The sequence below is a fragment of the Myodes glareolus genome, chromosome 13 (genome assembly GCF_982192425.1).
Source record: "Myodes glareolus chromosome 13, mMyoGla1.1, whole genome shotgun sequence".
Classification (NCBI taxonomy): Eukaryota; Metazoa; Chordata; class Mammalia; order Rodentia; family Cricetidae; genus Myodes; species Myodes glareolus.
In genome coordinates, this window is record NC_142038.1 from 30,165,919 (window position 1) to 30,182,747 (window position 16,829).

The window sequence follows — 16,829 nt, forward strand, 5'->3', positions numbered from 1 at the left end:
TTCCACGGTCTTCTCAAAACAGTAGGTCCCTGTGGGGCCAAATTATCCAATAATCCTCAAAAAACAAAAGCCACCAAGACGCCTTTGAAGGTGTCCAAACTTGGACAAGCAGGTTGCTAATGCCTTAAGTAAACACTCAGGCACCTAACTAAATACTCACTCCCTTCCTTCTTGACTTAAAGCATTTCCAACCAAGTCCCAACCAGAGTTACTGGAGTTTTGGGCCTGGCCTGCCTCTGACTACCCCAACAAGGGAGGTCCCTCTGTCAGTCCCTAAGACACGGATTAAAGAGAAAAATTGAAAAGTACAGAAAGGAGATATACACAGTGAGGGCACACTGGGAAAAGAAGCAAAGAGGTCCAGTAATCTCCCCACAAGTCTGTTTTGGGGTACCAAGAAGAAGAAGCTTATGTTTAACAGAGGGTAAGAGGTTTGCATATTTCAGCAGTTCTGCTCCAGGTCCTGCCTATCACAGATTAGCCATAATGTCAATCTCAGGCTCCCCTGAAAGATGATTTAAGTGGTCAGAACTGTGTTAAATATTTCCCCAAGGGCACTTCTTGCTCTGGCTGAAGACTTCAGGTATTCCTTCCCCCCAAAAAAGGGACTCCAAGGGAATGTTTGGTTGTCCAGGGTCCTTTATTTCAATAGTCTGGCAGCTGAAGAGAGCTGTAAGCATCTCTTCAGAAGAATTAGTTTCCTGTCTAAGTGAGGACATCTACACCTTCCCTTGCTGGGGTCCTGAGGTCCTGGGAACACGTAGGCCAGTGCAACCCTGAAGAGCTTGGCTTTTCAGAAGCCTGTGTGGCCTGGCTCCCTGCCCCAGGTGTCCCACACCCAACTTCATTGTCCCGCTTTTCTTAGCCTCTTTCTTGTTGCTCCTCAGTTTCTCTGGCCTCTACCCCCTCCTCTGTGTTCCCTGCATCAGCTCCTCACCACGAAGACACATCTCCTTTCCCCTACCCAGGCAGCTCCTTTTCTGTTCCTTCATCCTACCCACCTCTCCACCTCTCTATCTTAGTTTTCTTCTAGTTTCTCGGACTGGACAGAGAAAGAGATTCAAAACCATCCCTATCTTAGTTTATTTTTGATTTTTTGTTGTATTTTTTTTTAAGAGATCTCACTATGTGCTGTGGGAGTATCTTCCGCTGCCTCAGCCAATAGTCACTGAAGCACGAGCCCACAGTGCGACCGGGAGCGCCTTCTGCTCCGTCAGCCAATAGCCGCTGAAATACCAGCCCACTGGGGCGTGATATATTTCTCTTTTAAAAAGAGCCACAGATCCCGGATCAGGCCCTCTTGGTTCCGGCGCTTGGTCCCAGCTCCTGCTCCCAGCTCCTGCTCCAGTGACTAGGCTCCCTTCCTCACGGTTTATGGTGTATGTAAGTTTTACCCCCCAAAATAAATAACCCCTTAAAACATAACTGGTGTGGGATTGATTCGCCGATACTTGGCGCCCAACGTGGGGCTCGAACCCACGACCCTGAGATTAAGAGTCTCATGCTCTAGAGGGATAATTGGATTATGGGATAATAGCTTTGTACTTGTGAGTTACTGTTTTTAGACAAATATATTGGTATTGATTCTTATATATTGATACAAAGTTAAATTATGTTGACTATTTTATGCATGCATGCTTCTACCTCTGTTTAAAACATTTTTATGTATTGACATATATATATATATATATTGTATTGATATATGTATATTTTACCATATTGCATTGTACACTCCTACCTCTGATTAAGATACTTATATATTGTTTATGTATTGATATATATATTTACCATATTACAATGTATACTTGCACATTGTTTATATTTGGAGGTCATATTGTCCCCATTTATTGCGCAGTTGTTTACTATCTCAGTCTTTAAGTTAGATAGATATTGAGAATTATATAGATCAATAGTCATCTAAGTTTGTCATTTATAATTAGACTAATCAGGTTCTTTAGATACATAGAGATTATATTCAGTATAGATAGATAATCTTCAACCTCTTCAAAGAGCTGTAGAAAATGACCTTTAATCTAATTCAGAGTTCTGTGATAGGGAGACACAATCGCCCCTGGCAACACCGATCTATTCCCGAGACAATGTTGAGCACCAAAGACACTCCACCTGGAGCCTTTCTTCTTGGCAGAACTGGCCTTTGGGTAAAGAAATGCCCATACCTCAACTACTGACAGAGTTACAGAATATCCGTAAATGGATAAAACAGGACTGTCATATTCTGCCAAGACAGGGTAAGATAGTTTTGAAAAGTTCCTTGCCTTTAAAAATGGTATGTCAGTTACGTTAGGCCTTAGCCAAAGTTGGTTGCTTCAACGCTGCAAACGTGACTTTGGGTGTTTGCCCAGGTAGCCAGTTGTCTATGTGATTTGTTACATGTTCTGGAAGTTTGATTGCACTTCCTAATTACTCAGGTAACATTATTTCCCTTCTCAGATCTTTGATGGGATTGAAGATTATATAAACGTAGTTACTTTCCTTTCATGACTTGGCCAAGTTATTTATTATACAAGACTTTAGCTAGTTAGAATAGGATATTTGTACTTATTGTATATAATTGTGTAGGTTTGTACTTACTGTATATAATTTCGTAGTAGGCTTAGAACTCTCTTACTTAAACAAAAGGGGGAGGTGTTGTGGGAGTAACTTCTGCCGCCTCAGCCAATAGTCGCTGAAGCACGAGCCCACAGTGCAGCGGGGAGCGACTTCCGCTCCGTCAGCCAATAGCTGCTGAAATACCAGCCCACTGGGGCGTGGTATATTTCTCTTTTAAAAAGAGCCACAGATCCCGGATCAGGCCCTCTTGGTTCCGGCGCTTGGTCCCGGCTCCTGCTCCCGGGCTCCTGACCCCGGCTCCTGCTCCAGCGACTAGGCTCCCTTCCTGATGGTTTATGGTGTATGTAAGTTTTACCCCCCAAAATAAATAACCCCTTAAAACATAACTGGTGTGGGATTGATTCGCCGATAACTATGTAGCTCTGACTGTCCTCATCCGCTACAAAGACAAGGCTGGCCTTGAACTCACAGAGATCCTTCTGCCTCTGCCTCCTGAGTGTTGGGATTAAATGCACCCGTCAACACTCCTGGCTTCGTCCCTGTCTCTTTAAGGGAAGCCTAAGCACTTTGCCCTGGCACAGCTGATCTCAGGATTGGGCAGTCCAAGGCTGTCCTCCGACTTAGATCTTCGTGCACTCTCATGCGCGAGGTGTTCTCAAGCCTGGGGCACCGGAACTGGGGGCAAGTGGGAGCGTCCCACTCTCGTTTTCCTCTGAGATGGCAATAAGGGGCATCACCAGTTCTGAAGCTGCTCTCTCTACGTGGAACTGGGCGGTAACAGAGTAACGGTAAGCTGGAGGTCAGGGGCTTTGTGAAAAGGTACAGGAAACAGTAGCTGGCTGTTCCCGAGTCCCTGTGTCCTTGTCCAGCAGACCACACGGCTTTCCGTCCCAGTCTGTGAACCTGGCAAACAGAAAAGGTAATCTGAATTCCTCAGGTCTATGTGTACCTCTCAAAGTCAAGCGTTCTGACCTTTTCCTCCGACAAGTGTCTTTCTACAAAAACTTGCTTTGGTTTGCCTGGATGTTGACGTCACTGGCAGCTACTCCCAGCAGGAGGCTGAGACTTTTTCAAAGACAGGACAGTGGCCCCTTCCTTTCCATGCCGTAGCAACTGATCCGGCATTTGTGATGTGGCCGTTCAGTAAACCTTTGCAATATTAAGTTGATTATTTGCACAGGTCATATACATTGTTGTGTGATATTTGTACACTGTGAAGACATATGGCTGTAACTGGTGTAATAAAAAGTTGAATGGTCAAGAGCTAGGCAGATAGACAGGACTTCCAGACAGAGAGAGAATGCTGGGAGGAAGAAAGGCGGAGTCACCAGCCAGATGCAGAGGACGCAGGATGGGCAGTATAAAGGTAACCTAGTCACACAAAAGAATATAGAATAAAAAATATGGGTTAGTTAGGAATATGCTTAAGCTAAGGCTGAGCTTTCATAATTAATAGTAAGTCTCTGTATTGATTGGTTTTGTGTATCAATTTGACACAAGCTGGAGTCATCAGAAGAAGGAGCCTTAGTTGAGGAAGTGCCTCAAAGAGATCCAGCTCTAAGTCTTTTTCTCATTTAGTGATCAATGGAGGAGGGCTCAGCCCATGGTGGGCGGTGCCATCCCTGGCCTCCTGGTCCTGGATGCTATAAGAAGGTGGTCTGCACAAGCCATAGCAAGCAAGCCAGTAAGCAGCTCTCCTCCACGGCCTCTGCATCAGCTCCTGCCTCCAGGATCCTGTCTGAGTTCCTGTCCTGACTTCCTTCAGTGATGAACGGCAATGTTGAAGTATAAGTCAAATAAATCCTTTTCTCCCCAACTTGCCTTTAGGTCATGGTGTTTCACGGCAGCGATAGAAACCCTAAGACAATTTGGTACCAGCGCTGTGGGGTGTTGCTGTGACAGACCTGACCATATGTTTTGGGAGATTGTGGAAGGACTTTGGGACTTTGGGCTAGTAAAGCCCTGGAATGTTGAGACTTTAGTGGGATGTTCTGTGGGAGCTTGGGAGATAAGCATATGAGAGCAGTGCAGAAGATGGATTCCTGGCTTGTGAAGTTTCAGAGGGAAGTTTAAGGACTACCAGGGCCATTTGGTAGTTGGAATTAAGATTCTGTGGTTCTGGTCAGGTGGAACTGAAGAGTCAGCTGTGGTTGACAAGTCACAAGAACGACTGGAGCAAAACCTTTACGTCACTGGGACACTGTGGATGCTGCTCAGCTGGAGCTAAGAAATTAGAGGTGATTAAGAAGAGACCAGCATCACTGAGATGAAATGTTCTGGGAAGGGTTTCCTTAGAGCACAGAGAAGCTGCATTCCACAAGTGGCCAAGGTTAAACCGTATGCTGGCAGCTGGACTTGATACGGTGTAGGAGTCATCCAGGTGGCACTGGTTTTGAAGGCCCGAGGGGTCATGGAGAGCAGCTGAGGCTTGGCACTGTGAGAGGCCAGGAGAGGCCACTGGTGAAGGTGCAGCCTCAATGGCAGTTGAAGGCCCAGGACTGAGAGGTCATGCAATGAACTTGGGGTTTGGCACCGTGAAGAGAACCTGCGGAAGGCTCTTAGTGACAGTGCAGCCCAGTTGCTGCAGAAGACCCCAGTGTTTTGGGGACTTCAGCCGGAATAGAGTGGAGCAAAGCAGAGCTGTGTGTGCTGCAGAGGGCAGAGCTGAAGAAGTGACCCACGCCCTCTGGAGGAGCCCAGAAGATCGTGAGAGGATCCCAGGTATTGGATGCTTAGGATTTTATTTTGCTTTGCTTTGATTGTGATTTGCCATGAGTCTTCCCTTTCAAAGGAAGAGCATATTTTCCTGGAGCCCACAGTTGAGACAGACTTTGGCTTTTAAAAGAGATTGGTTATTATAAAGGGACTAAAATTTTTAATGGATTTGGATTTGGAAAGACTGGGACTTTTTAGCGTTACCGAAGATCTCGGGGTGAGTAAGAAAGGAAGGGTTGTGGCTTAATAGTGATGTGTTTGTGTGATGAGTTGGCAAGGGGTCAGTTGTACTGACTGGTTTTATGTGTCAACTTGACACAAGTTAGAGTCATCAGAGGAAGGCGCCTCAGTTTCAACGCAATAATAGAAACCCTACCTAAGACTGTCTCTGTGCGGCTGTTTATGAGCTGACAGCCCAAAGAAAAATCCATCTACAACACATAGTGAAATACCCTACGAGCAGAGTAAGAACTTGTAAATGGAATGTGATGAACCCTGATAAATAACCAGTGCCCAGCCCAGCACCCCACTTACTCAAGCTCCTTGTCCAAAAGCTAAGAGTCAGTGGGAAATGAGGCAATTAAGATGCTTCTGCCGTAAATGATGTATTATCTCTTGTTCAGACTCATGTGGACCAGACAGTAAATCAGTTTCTATTTTAAACTAGTTGATTTTGTTCATTTGCTCCAAAAATGTTTATAGAGTGCCCAGCATGTAGCAGATACTGTCCTAAGTGTTAGCTATATAAAGCCAGTGCATGCTCATTAGATCACAGTTTATTAAATAATCCCTTCTTGAAATAGCAGACGCCCAGTAAGAAGCTAAGTAAGTGGCACATACTGTCTTAGATATTGTAAACCATACTTGAAAGCAGACCAATAATGGCATCTATTAAATTAGGATCCTTCATTAGCCAGACCAAAATAAACAAATGGACCTTCAGTCAAACCAAGGGAAGTCCAGAGCCTGGGCTCAATGGGCCCATGTGGGTACCCGGCTCTCATTCAGGAGATAATCTCTGGTGAAATGTGGGGGGAGCAATCCAATCTCAGGTGTTTAAAAGCCTCACTCCGACTTAGTGTAGAAACAGTTCAGAGTGGGAGAGGGTTGGAAACAGATTTCTTAGGAACCTTTTTTACTCAGATGAGAAAAATACTGATCTATATATTGATCTCCAAAGCCCCAAACAGAATTGGAGAGCTAAAATGATGTATGCTTAGTGGCTTAGACCTGTGGTTGAGGTTGCTGACAAACGAGCAAAGAAACAGTAAGGAGAAGCCACAGTGTGGCACCGGACTGGCAGATGTGCTCTGAGTTCTCATGCGTGCACTGCAATGTACAAGGTAGAGGGATGGAAGGCTCTAGGGAGAGAGGAGCCAGATGAATGGTCCAACATGCTTGATACCTGATGTGAAGGCGTAGCTCAAAGAATGAATAATGGGAAGGAGGGAGGAGAAATAGCAGGATCTGATAAGGGACCGCTCCTGGCTGTAAACTAGAAGTCAGGCTGCGGAGTACCCAGTGTGGTCAAGAACTCCACTGATTCCCTGTAATCCCAGAGACATGGGGATGGGGTGGGAGTGCTCACAGCAGTTACCGCTGACTGTGCCGGCCCTGTTGCCTTTTGAAACCTTCAAAGATTCCTCTGATGGGGGGAGAGCATCCTCCTGCTAGAACTGAAGAGCGAAGCTCTCAAAGGCCAAGGAACATGCCCCTGGCCATCGGGACCAGTGAGGTCAGTGCGAGACTGAGGCCAACCTCCTGTGGAGTCTCTCTCTTCTCTCCCAGGTGACATTCGGGGTGTTCTAATGCCCCACCTCATCCTGATGAACGGCCTTGGGTTGCAGAGGAAGGTAACTACTACCTTCTACAAGGATCTAGGCTGGTTCATCTTATCTCCCCACTCTTTAAATGTTTAGAAGAGAGCTCTGATAATTAGCAGGTCTGGGTAAAGTGCACCCAACAGAACATGTGAAGTCAAGCCTGACTCTAAACCTTCTGCTAAGCAGCTAATTTGTCTCATCCTTTTAGGAATGACTTACTTTGATATTGTGAAATAGTTAAGCTTGTTTGAGCTCTAAGGTTAACTACCATTATCACAGGTCATGATGTGTAAGATGGTGGGGACTTCAGAAAAGCCACAGTTATCTTCAGAGACCTCTCTTAATGTTCAGTTGTGGGCTTTTCCTCGGATTGAGTTGAACAAAAGTATTCCATGTAATTTGCATAGTTTCTAATAAGAGGGGGCTACAATAGAAAGTCCCTGGTTTTCATTGGCCATCGTGACTAAGAAAATCAGGGATCAATACAAAATCATCTCTTTCAGAAAAAAACAAATCCAATACATGTAAAACCGGGAAAATGAATAGGCAACAGGCATACAGAAACGTGACACCACGGTGTCCGTGACAGTGAGCACTACCCAATTGCTTCATGTGTTAACTTTTGGCAAATTCCAGTTTGACACTGAAGCTGATACCTGTTCCCCTGCTCCCTTCACATCCCGTCTAACCTAACCTCACCATACCTTCCTCTTCCACAATCCAAGGATAATCAGGTGACGGTTTCTTTCTCTTCTTTATCTAGTTCCCCAACCCCACAACAATCTACTCCATCACTAATCCTGTTTTCTTTCATTTTTCAGAAGTTTGGTGATCAACATAAGGACCTCTGGCCAATGCCCCTGTCACCCGTGTGTGTGGTATGTCAGGAACTGCAAGATGGTAACTTGCCAGTGTCAGAGTGGTTCCAGGCAAAGATGCATCATTTGCCCACAAACTTCCACCTGGGAGGAAGTGCTGACCAGGCCACAATTACCCTGTCCTGTATTAGTGATTGGATTCAGCCTGGACGAGATGGCCCAGTTTGAACTACACTCCCTTCAATGACCTTCTCTTAGTGAGAAAGTTATCTCCACTGTGACAGCTTGGGTACCCGGCTCTACTGTGTGGTGGGTAAACCTTCCCCTTCCATGGTAACAGCATACTTTTGGCTATTCTGGTGATCCTGCTAGTTTTCTGTAAGCACAGGTGAAGATTGGCTTTTGTGAAGTATAAAGGGCGAGGGGTGGTTTTGCCAAGAGCTCTCCAGCTCGCAAACATAATCAGGTGGTATCAAACAAAGCGTCCTTGGTATTTAAAACCCCAGTGGTCAGCTGTAAAGGGTAGAAGCTCAAAACACAGGCGGAATCAGGAGTTGCCAGAGGCTAAGAACTTCTTGCCATCTCTCCCTGTGTCCTATTCAGCAAGCCCCTCCGACCAAAGCAGTGCAGTCCGGTTGTTACAGGTGTGAGCTGGACTGAAACACGGATGTTCTGCCAGAAGGCAATAGCGGTGTCGCTAAAGGGCACAAGGCTGAGAAGAAAATGGCAGCAGGAACTCTACAGAGATCCCACTGTCCTGAAGAAAGGGATGAGAAGAGCCAAGCCTGCAAACCCTCCAGGGGTGTGGAATTCTCACAGTGGAACGCTGGCGTTTGTGTGTCATTTGAAGAATAGGCTCCCAAAGTAAGCATGCAGGCAAAAACACCGCTCTTATCTCCAGAGGAGTAACAGATGGCTTATTCTAGAGCCAAATATGAATGGCCAGGGCTGGGCTCAGTTCTCAACACACACGACAGCCCACATTGCAGCTCCAGGGGATCCAACACCTTTCTCCGGCTTCTATGGACAGCCACACTGACAAGTACATTCCACCACTGCCCACCCCACATATTTTTAAAAAGCTTTTATTTTTATTTTTAAAAATGTGTGTGTGTGTGTGTGTGTGTGTGTGTGTGTGTGTGTGTGTGTGTGTGAGCATGTGAGCATGTATGGGTCTGTGCCTCCAGAGAAGACATCAGATAATTTGAAAATATTTTAAATGATGTGCGTGGGATCAGAAAATATTAAAAGTCCCCCTTTCCCATTATACGACCACTGCACTTCTGCTGAATAGAAAACTCGGTATGTACACTAAACCACTACGTTTTTACCCCAGTGGTCTTGACTCTCAGCACAGCGCTTCCGGCAGCACTTGCTGACATCGTGGTGGCAGGATGGCACACACAGTGCACAGTGTGAGCTGTGTGTTCAGGACCAAGACCATGTGGGAACAGAGAGACACCTTGGAGTCATTGTGTGTGTGTGAGGAGCCAATCTTCGGGTGTTGCACGTTCTGAAGTCGTTTGCTTTTGCCAAACTGCCCATGGCATTCACTTACCAGTAATGCAGCTCTGAGCTTCAGGGTTTAGGCACTGCAGAACAGGTCCCTAAGCTAAAAATATTAGTATTAAAGCTACTTTTGTAGTTTAATTTTACTTTATCTGCAAGCTTCCCACATGTTCACTTCTAACATTACATGTTTGATTGGTGTTGTTTGTGTGGTTGTTTGGTTTGGTTTTGGTTTTCTGCGACAGGGTCTCTCTGTACAGCTTCAGTTGCCCTGGAACTCAATTTGTAGAACAGGCCGCCCTTGGCCTCACATAGAGTCACCTGCCTTTACCTCCCGAGTGCTGGAATTAAAGGTGTGTGCCACCATTGAGTGTTCTTAAAGAGACTCCATGGGTTTTGTTGACATGGGCTAATTCTGTTTCCCAACCCCCACGGCGGTACATGCTAAGTCAACTTCCACTTACTGCTGGTGAGGGCTTGAGGGAGGTGCTGTGGTCTACCGGGGAGCTCCCTGCTGCCTGCTTCCTCCTCCTCACCTTCAAGGGCTGTGAGGCACTCTCTCTGGCATGTGGCAGTTTGCACATATAATTGTACTAGAAATTAGTCAAAATGCCAGGACCAAATCTATAGATAAATGAGTTATTTTTTTAAACCACCTTTCCATCCTTTTCCATACTTATTTTATTTACTAAGCTGTGTTAGTTATGTAGGGAAAGTTAAATATACTTTGTGGGAGTTTGGATAAAGCCTGCTCCTAGTTGAAGTTGTAATTAATTTTTTTTTAAATCAAATCTAGAGAAATCACCCTTGGAGAAAAAAAGATGCTATGTTTTTTTTTTTTTTGACGCTTCTAAGTCGTGATTTTTATTTAAGGAAAATATATCATAAAATAAAACAAAAGCAGGCTGTCTTTAGTTTGCAAAGGAGACTTGGAGTCATTCAAGTAGACATGCACACAAAACTAGTAAGAAATCGTTTTCAATGTTTTCCTAAACAGTTACAAGGGACAGCTGTTATTGAGGAGTATAGGGCATAGCTTTCCCATAAGCTATTTAGTAACTAATATGCCCTTTTTATTTAAATTTTAAGTTTCTGTTTCCAGAACACTCCCTCTCCTTCCCTTAGCAGATTCATTTCAGTCAGTCTAGCGATCAAGGTTGTCCTGGGACTAATAGCCCATGTCTGGAGCAGGAGATCACTTTAGCTTGCTAGATTCCAAAGTCTCTACCTCTTAGGGAAAAGTAGGAAGTTGTAACTGGGAAGCTTACGCAGTTGGCGCCAGATTTGGTGAGGACCAACATAATCCCTAGGCTTGGGAGAATAGCTCTGAACTTTGGCAATTTGGGGTGGTATTGTTGACAGAAACATCTGGACCAACATCAGACCTTTTCCTTAATCCTGGGGATGGAGTACATCCTTGACCAGAGCCTCTCCCGGTTGTCTTTGCACATCTGTGTCCTGTGCTTGGGAGGCAGGTGGACGAGAGCTTTGGATAGGCTAGTTATGCTCTTGTGTTCTGTGTGCTAATGGGAAGAATGTGTGGCTCTTTGGACCTGAGTAGCCTGAGAAGTGTGTGTGTGTGTATCTGGGGGCGGGGGTGGTATTGGCTTCGTAACAGCACCAAGCATCATCCACAGATTCATCCCTAAAAATAAATGTGATTGTTGGGGGCCCATGAGGTTAAGTGATTTGTCATATTTATGTAGGTCATTTAAAAACTGTGAGTCCTGATTTTCTTATCTATGTAACTGAGAAAAACTTATGAAACAAGACTGTTTTCAGGATTAAGTAAGATTATGTCTATTGTCACAGGCTGCATGCGACATGCATGCTGGCATGAATAAGCACCTAACAAAAGGTGCTATGTTTAAGTACTATGTTAGCGTTGAGAAATCTTTTCAATAACTTCCCAAGGAAAAATAAAAAGTTTTAGCCTGATAAGTCTGGAAAGATATGAAGCTTTTGAGTTTCCAAAGATGGTTTAATTAAGAGTTAGCTGAAACCTGTTGCTGGTTGAAGCTGTAATTTAATTTCATATTTATGGAATTATCCTCAATAATGGATACATAGTGTTTTCTGATTTTAGGGTTTTGGCAAGAATGAAAGTCTATGTATTACAGTAATACATGAGTTTATTAGTGATGCATTTAGAGATGTGAGGAAATGTGGGGAGTGTAGAGATGGTTTGTGAAACCAGTGCATCTGTGTATGAAGATGTATATATGCATGCAAGCATGCTACATGCATGCGGTATTGTGCAGATGTGCACTGTAAAACTACATTGCTTATATGGATGGTAGAATTAGCCCCTTAGGATTTATATGTAATTTCTTGAGTATTCAACCGAGTTTAGTTACGGTGTAACTGACAGCATCAAAACCTTGATAACTATGCTGGATTCTAGCATTCCCCAAACTAAAAACACTCAAATGAGTCATAGCACATATGTGTCCATCTGTCACCATTCCAGTGAGTAGGTGACTTTGATATAATGACCCTGAAATAAAAGAGGTGAGAAGCACATTGTAATTCTAGAACCCCCATGGGTTACGTCAGTGTGAGAAGGGTGTATGTACTTCCACAACAGGCTGCTGGCTCTCTGGAGTATGGCTGACTGAGACTCCTATTGGAGGTGGTAAGGAGTTGACAAGAATCTATTAGACTTAATGTGTACAAGTAATAATACCATGTCTATGAAAGAGTAATAATTAAGCTGGACACAGTGGTTTCTGCCTTAATCTCAGCTTTTGGAGGCTGAGATAGAAGAATCATCCACAAGCTTAAGGCCAGCCTAGGCTACATAGTGAGTTCCAGACTCGCCTGGGATTCAGAATGAGACCTTATCTCAAAAAAAAAAAAAATAAAACAAAACAAAAAACAAAAGACTATAATAGTCACCCAAGAAGTGAGACATGGTTAAATAATTCATAGATTATATGTACTTTATATAGGATGGTGTACATGCGTATTTGAATAGGGAGTAGATTCTAAATTCAATTAAACATTAATGTATGCCTATCTGTACACATGTACCACTCGTGAGGTAAGGTGCATGATGGGAGACATTTATAGTGTTGAAATTTATGTTGTAATGCGGTGATACTCACAGAGTACTTGAAAACAGTTCATGTGCTTCAAGTAGAAGACTCGAGGGATGACCGAGGAAGCATTTCAGGTCTGGAGAGGCGTGGGCTTCCTCCTTGACTGCCCTGCAGAACTCATTTACCCACTCTGGTTAATAACGCCACAGTATTAGCGTGGCCAAACTTGGGATCTATTAGTTACATTTCCATTATCATGATAAAACACCATGACCAAGGCCACTTATAGAAGAGTTTATTTGGGATCCTGGCTCCAGAGGGGTCATCATCACGGCAGGAGGCAGCAGGTATGGCAGCAAACTGCCAGCTCACATCTTGAATCTCAAGCGGGAGGTAGAGTGTGGACTACAAACAGTGCCTCCAGCCAGCCAATGGGTGTCGTCATTGTACTGAGCTTGTTTAAGCCACCGTAGTTTTGAGATTTCACGGGTATAGCTTCTGTGTCACGCACTATCTCACAGCAAACACCCTGGCTTTCTGGTTGTTATAATCTCCCTGCCCCCCCTTTCCATGGTGCTAGATGGTAGGTGTTAAGAGGAGGGGCGTAGGTTTATGGGTTGGGGTTGGGGACCCCATGCTCAGCTGTTCTCTGCGTTTTGATCCATCTGGATTCCTGCCGTGGTCTCCATCTGCTGTGAAAAGAAGCTTCTGTGGTGACAGCTGAGGGCTCCATGCATTGTGGGGAAAGAGTGGGTGTCTAGGCTGCACGTAGAGACTGTACTGGCTTAGGAATGTAGCTGTAGTAGGTTTTCCTCTGGGTCCATGGTCTCCATCAGTATCTGCCATGAGCTTATCTAAACTGCTATGAAAGTGTCTGGTCGCCATCATATGGCTACATTGCCAACAAATTATTTACACCTTTTATCTATAAACAAAGTTGAAATAGTTTGTTAATTAGGATCAGCATAGAGATAAGAAATGTAAATATTTAATGACTTGGTCAGTTTTTGAAGTTATGATGAAGATATGTGTCATAGAACTAGGATTGATCAAATGACTAGAGAGCAACGGATGCAAACATTGCTGAGAACTTGTCTAGCTTGACATAGACTGAAACTGAGTTGGATGGGAGTCACAGCCAGTTAGAAATAATGATTTCACGGCCTGACTAAGGATTAGATTGGAATCACACTAAAGACAGAAATGTTTCAGGTGGAAGATCTTACGCAGTGAAAATAAGGTTTTTTTTTTTAAATGTAAGTTACTATTTGTTACTATGATGGGCAATGTTAGAATAAACAGTAGAAAAGAAGGTTTATTGCTTTTTTAATATAATTCATTTTTATTTCATCTGCATTCATATTCTGCCTGCATGTCTGTCTTTCTGAAGGTGTTGGACACCCTGAAACTGGAGTTACAGACCGTTGTGAGCTGCCATGTGGGTGCTGGGGATTGAACCTGGGTCCTCTGGAAGAGCAGCCAGTGCGCTTAACTACTGTGCTTTCCGGGCCGTTTATTGCTTTTACTTGGAGTAATGTCAAGTTTTGGGTTCCTAAGCCCAATGGATTGTTTCTAGCCTTAAAAAATTAGAAAGAAAAAAACATATATATATATATATATATGTGTGTGTATGTATATGTATATATATATATATCAACATCAACATTAATTAGCAACTATCATATACTTGGTCAGTATATAAGAAACTTGAAACTTGTTAGATTTACAATCTAAAGCCTTATTAAATTATAACTACGGTATAGAGACCCTAAAATAATTTTTGATCAATAGGCGAGGTAGATAAATAAGGGCATTTTCGGAATGTCAGATTGACTAATGTTCTTAATATGACATGTACAATCTCCTCACATCTCTGTAATTCGCATGTGAAGTGAGTACAGGGCTGTTAAAGGCTGGTTTACAGGCATGTTACATCCTACTGGCCACGTGGATCGGACACTGTGACCAAGGGGCTCAAGGTGTCAACGTGAGCCAGTGGTTCTGGGTTTGTCGTCTCATAAAAGTGATGACTAAACATGTGGACTTGAGGGAGGAGGCAAAGTGAAAGCAAAGCTTTGAAAGGAAAAGCAAGAATCCAAGGAAAGGAAAACACCGAGGAGGAAGGGTGTAAGCTGCGTGTCCCTGGGGCTTTTTATAAAACTTAAGTCAGACACTGGCCAAAGACGGAGGTAATTTCTATTGGGCCTGGGTTCATTACAGGGTGCGCCAATCAGAGAGCCTGTGCAGGTCCTTCTGGCTCAGCCATGGAGACGGTGGTATGCTGTTAGTGCCCTGCTAACCCTGCCCATCTCCAGAGTCTACTGTTAGCTGCCGACTGTGACTATCTGCTAGCCACTGGCGCTAGTCAGGGTTGCTACCGTTGATCTTCCAAGTGTCGTGACAGTTGTTAAACTATGTCCTCTGTTCTCACATTTTTGTGGCCAGCTCATCCATACATTGAGCCCCTGCCAATGTTAAATCAAGAGTCTGACTTCAGGGGTTGGAGAGATGGTGGCTCAGTAGTTAAGAGCATGCACTGCTCTTCCAGAGGACCAGAGTTCAATGCCCGGCACCCACATCAACTCCAGGGAATCCACGTCCTCGGGCCTGCAGGGGCACCTGTGCATGTGAGCATACATGTAGGTACACATGTATGTGAGCATGTGTGTACGTGCACATGCATGTGCACACACACAAATAGTAAAATTAGAAAGGATCTGCCTTTAGTTGTTGGCATTGCCTTGCAATTCCCAAAGGCAAGCATCTAGAAAACTTGAGAGCATTGGTTACCAGAAAACGACTAGTCTGGGACTAACTTGCTGGGGTTTCCTTAGCGTAGTCCTGTACCCTTGGCTCAAGGGAAGCCACAGGGAAGCCACATTCACACAGATACGGAGGACAAGGATGACAGGGTGGAAGAAACAAGCGCAGTGGAACATGGGCTCACTTGAAAGGCAGTTTTTTTTTCTTAGTGACTTCATGTAAGCTGGGAGCAGGGTGGCTCAGTGGTTAAGAACTGGTTCAGCTGCACTGCCTTTATCTGGATCCTAGGATACTTTGTACTGTGACTAAGACTCAGAACCGGATCATGACTAAATGAGACAAAACAAGTCAAACATCTGATAGAGACATTTACAGCAGTCACCATTGGTCTATTGGGGGAAAAGATCATTTAGCCATTCATATTTGCTCTACTATAACAAACCATATTCAGCTGGGTCCCAGTAACTAAACTCCAAAACAGTTGGTGACTCGGGTCCTCTCACAGTCTGAACCTATACATTATTTAAATCAATCCCAAGAGGTCACAGGCAACAGAAATCTATTGCTTTAGTCTTTCCCCTTCCTCACTTGTATAGAGAACCCCCTGCAGGGTTGCCCCAGCAAGTCAGAGGGGCCACTCCTGCTACACTCTTCCCTCATTCCTTCTCTAGGGGTGACAGAGACATCCTCCCTCTTGCTGCAGGTGTGGCTAAGCAGCAGGGGCTGAGGAACCTGGCTGCCTTCCTGGGCTTCCTTTACTGTCATCAACTTTCAGGTTCTGATCTGACCACAGACAAAAAAGATAAATAAAAGTTCCAATAATTGAGTGCATAGCTGCTGTTAAAAGGGGGATTCTCAGAATGACTGAATCCCACAGAAAAACTGACAAGGAACACCACACGAGGGCAAGTTGTGTGAAGTTGTATGAAGGAAGAATGTGGAGACTTTCACTTTAGACAGTCACGATGGACCAGGAATGAAGGATGATCACATGTGCTGCTGGGCATAAACTACTCTGCCCATGCTAGGCAGTGGATTACGTGACCATTACTGAGCCCTCTGGTAGATTCTGGTGTGAGGGAAGTGACAGCTTGGGAACGGGTCCTGTCATCAGTGTCTCGACAACACACCTGTGCTTTACCACCGACCATTTTCTGGGGTGGGGGGATCAACTGTGAAGTTTATGTCAACAATTCTAAAATCCCAGCTGTATGAACACAAGCAAAGGTAATTACCTTCATGGATGCGCCCAAGAAGCAGGTCAATGGCATAATGTGGGCCTACCGGGAAGGTCCTATCTCCAGCAGCGGCTCTATGGCTTATCCCTTACTCCGCCTCCTTTCTTCCAGCATTCAGTTTAGTTTTCCCCACCACTCTATCCTATCACAGGCGTAAGACAGTTTCTTTATTAACCAATGGTATTCAAAGCGTACAAAGGGAGAATCACACATCACTTTTTACTTCATTTTATTTATTTATTCAACTATTTGTCTTTATTGGTCTGTTGCTTGTCTGTCTTTATGGGGCTATTTTTGTTTTGAAAGAGGAAAAGAATATACTGTTGGGTGGGTAGAAATGTGTGGAGAATC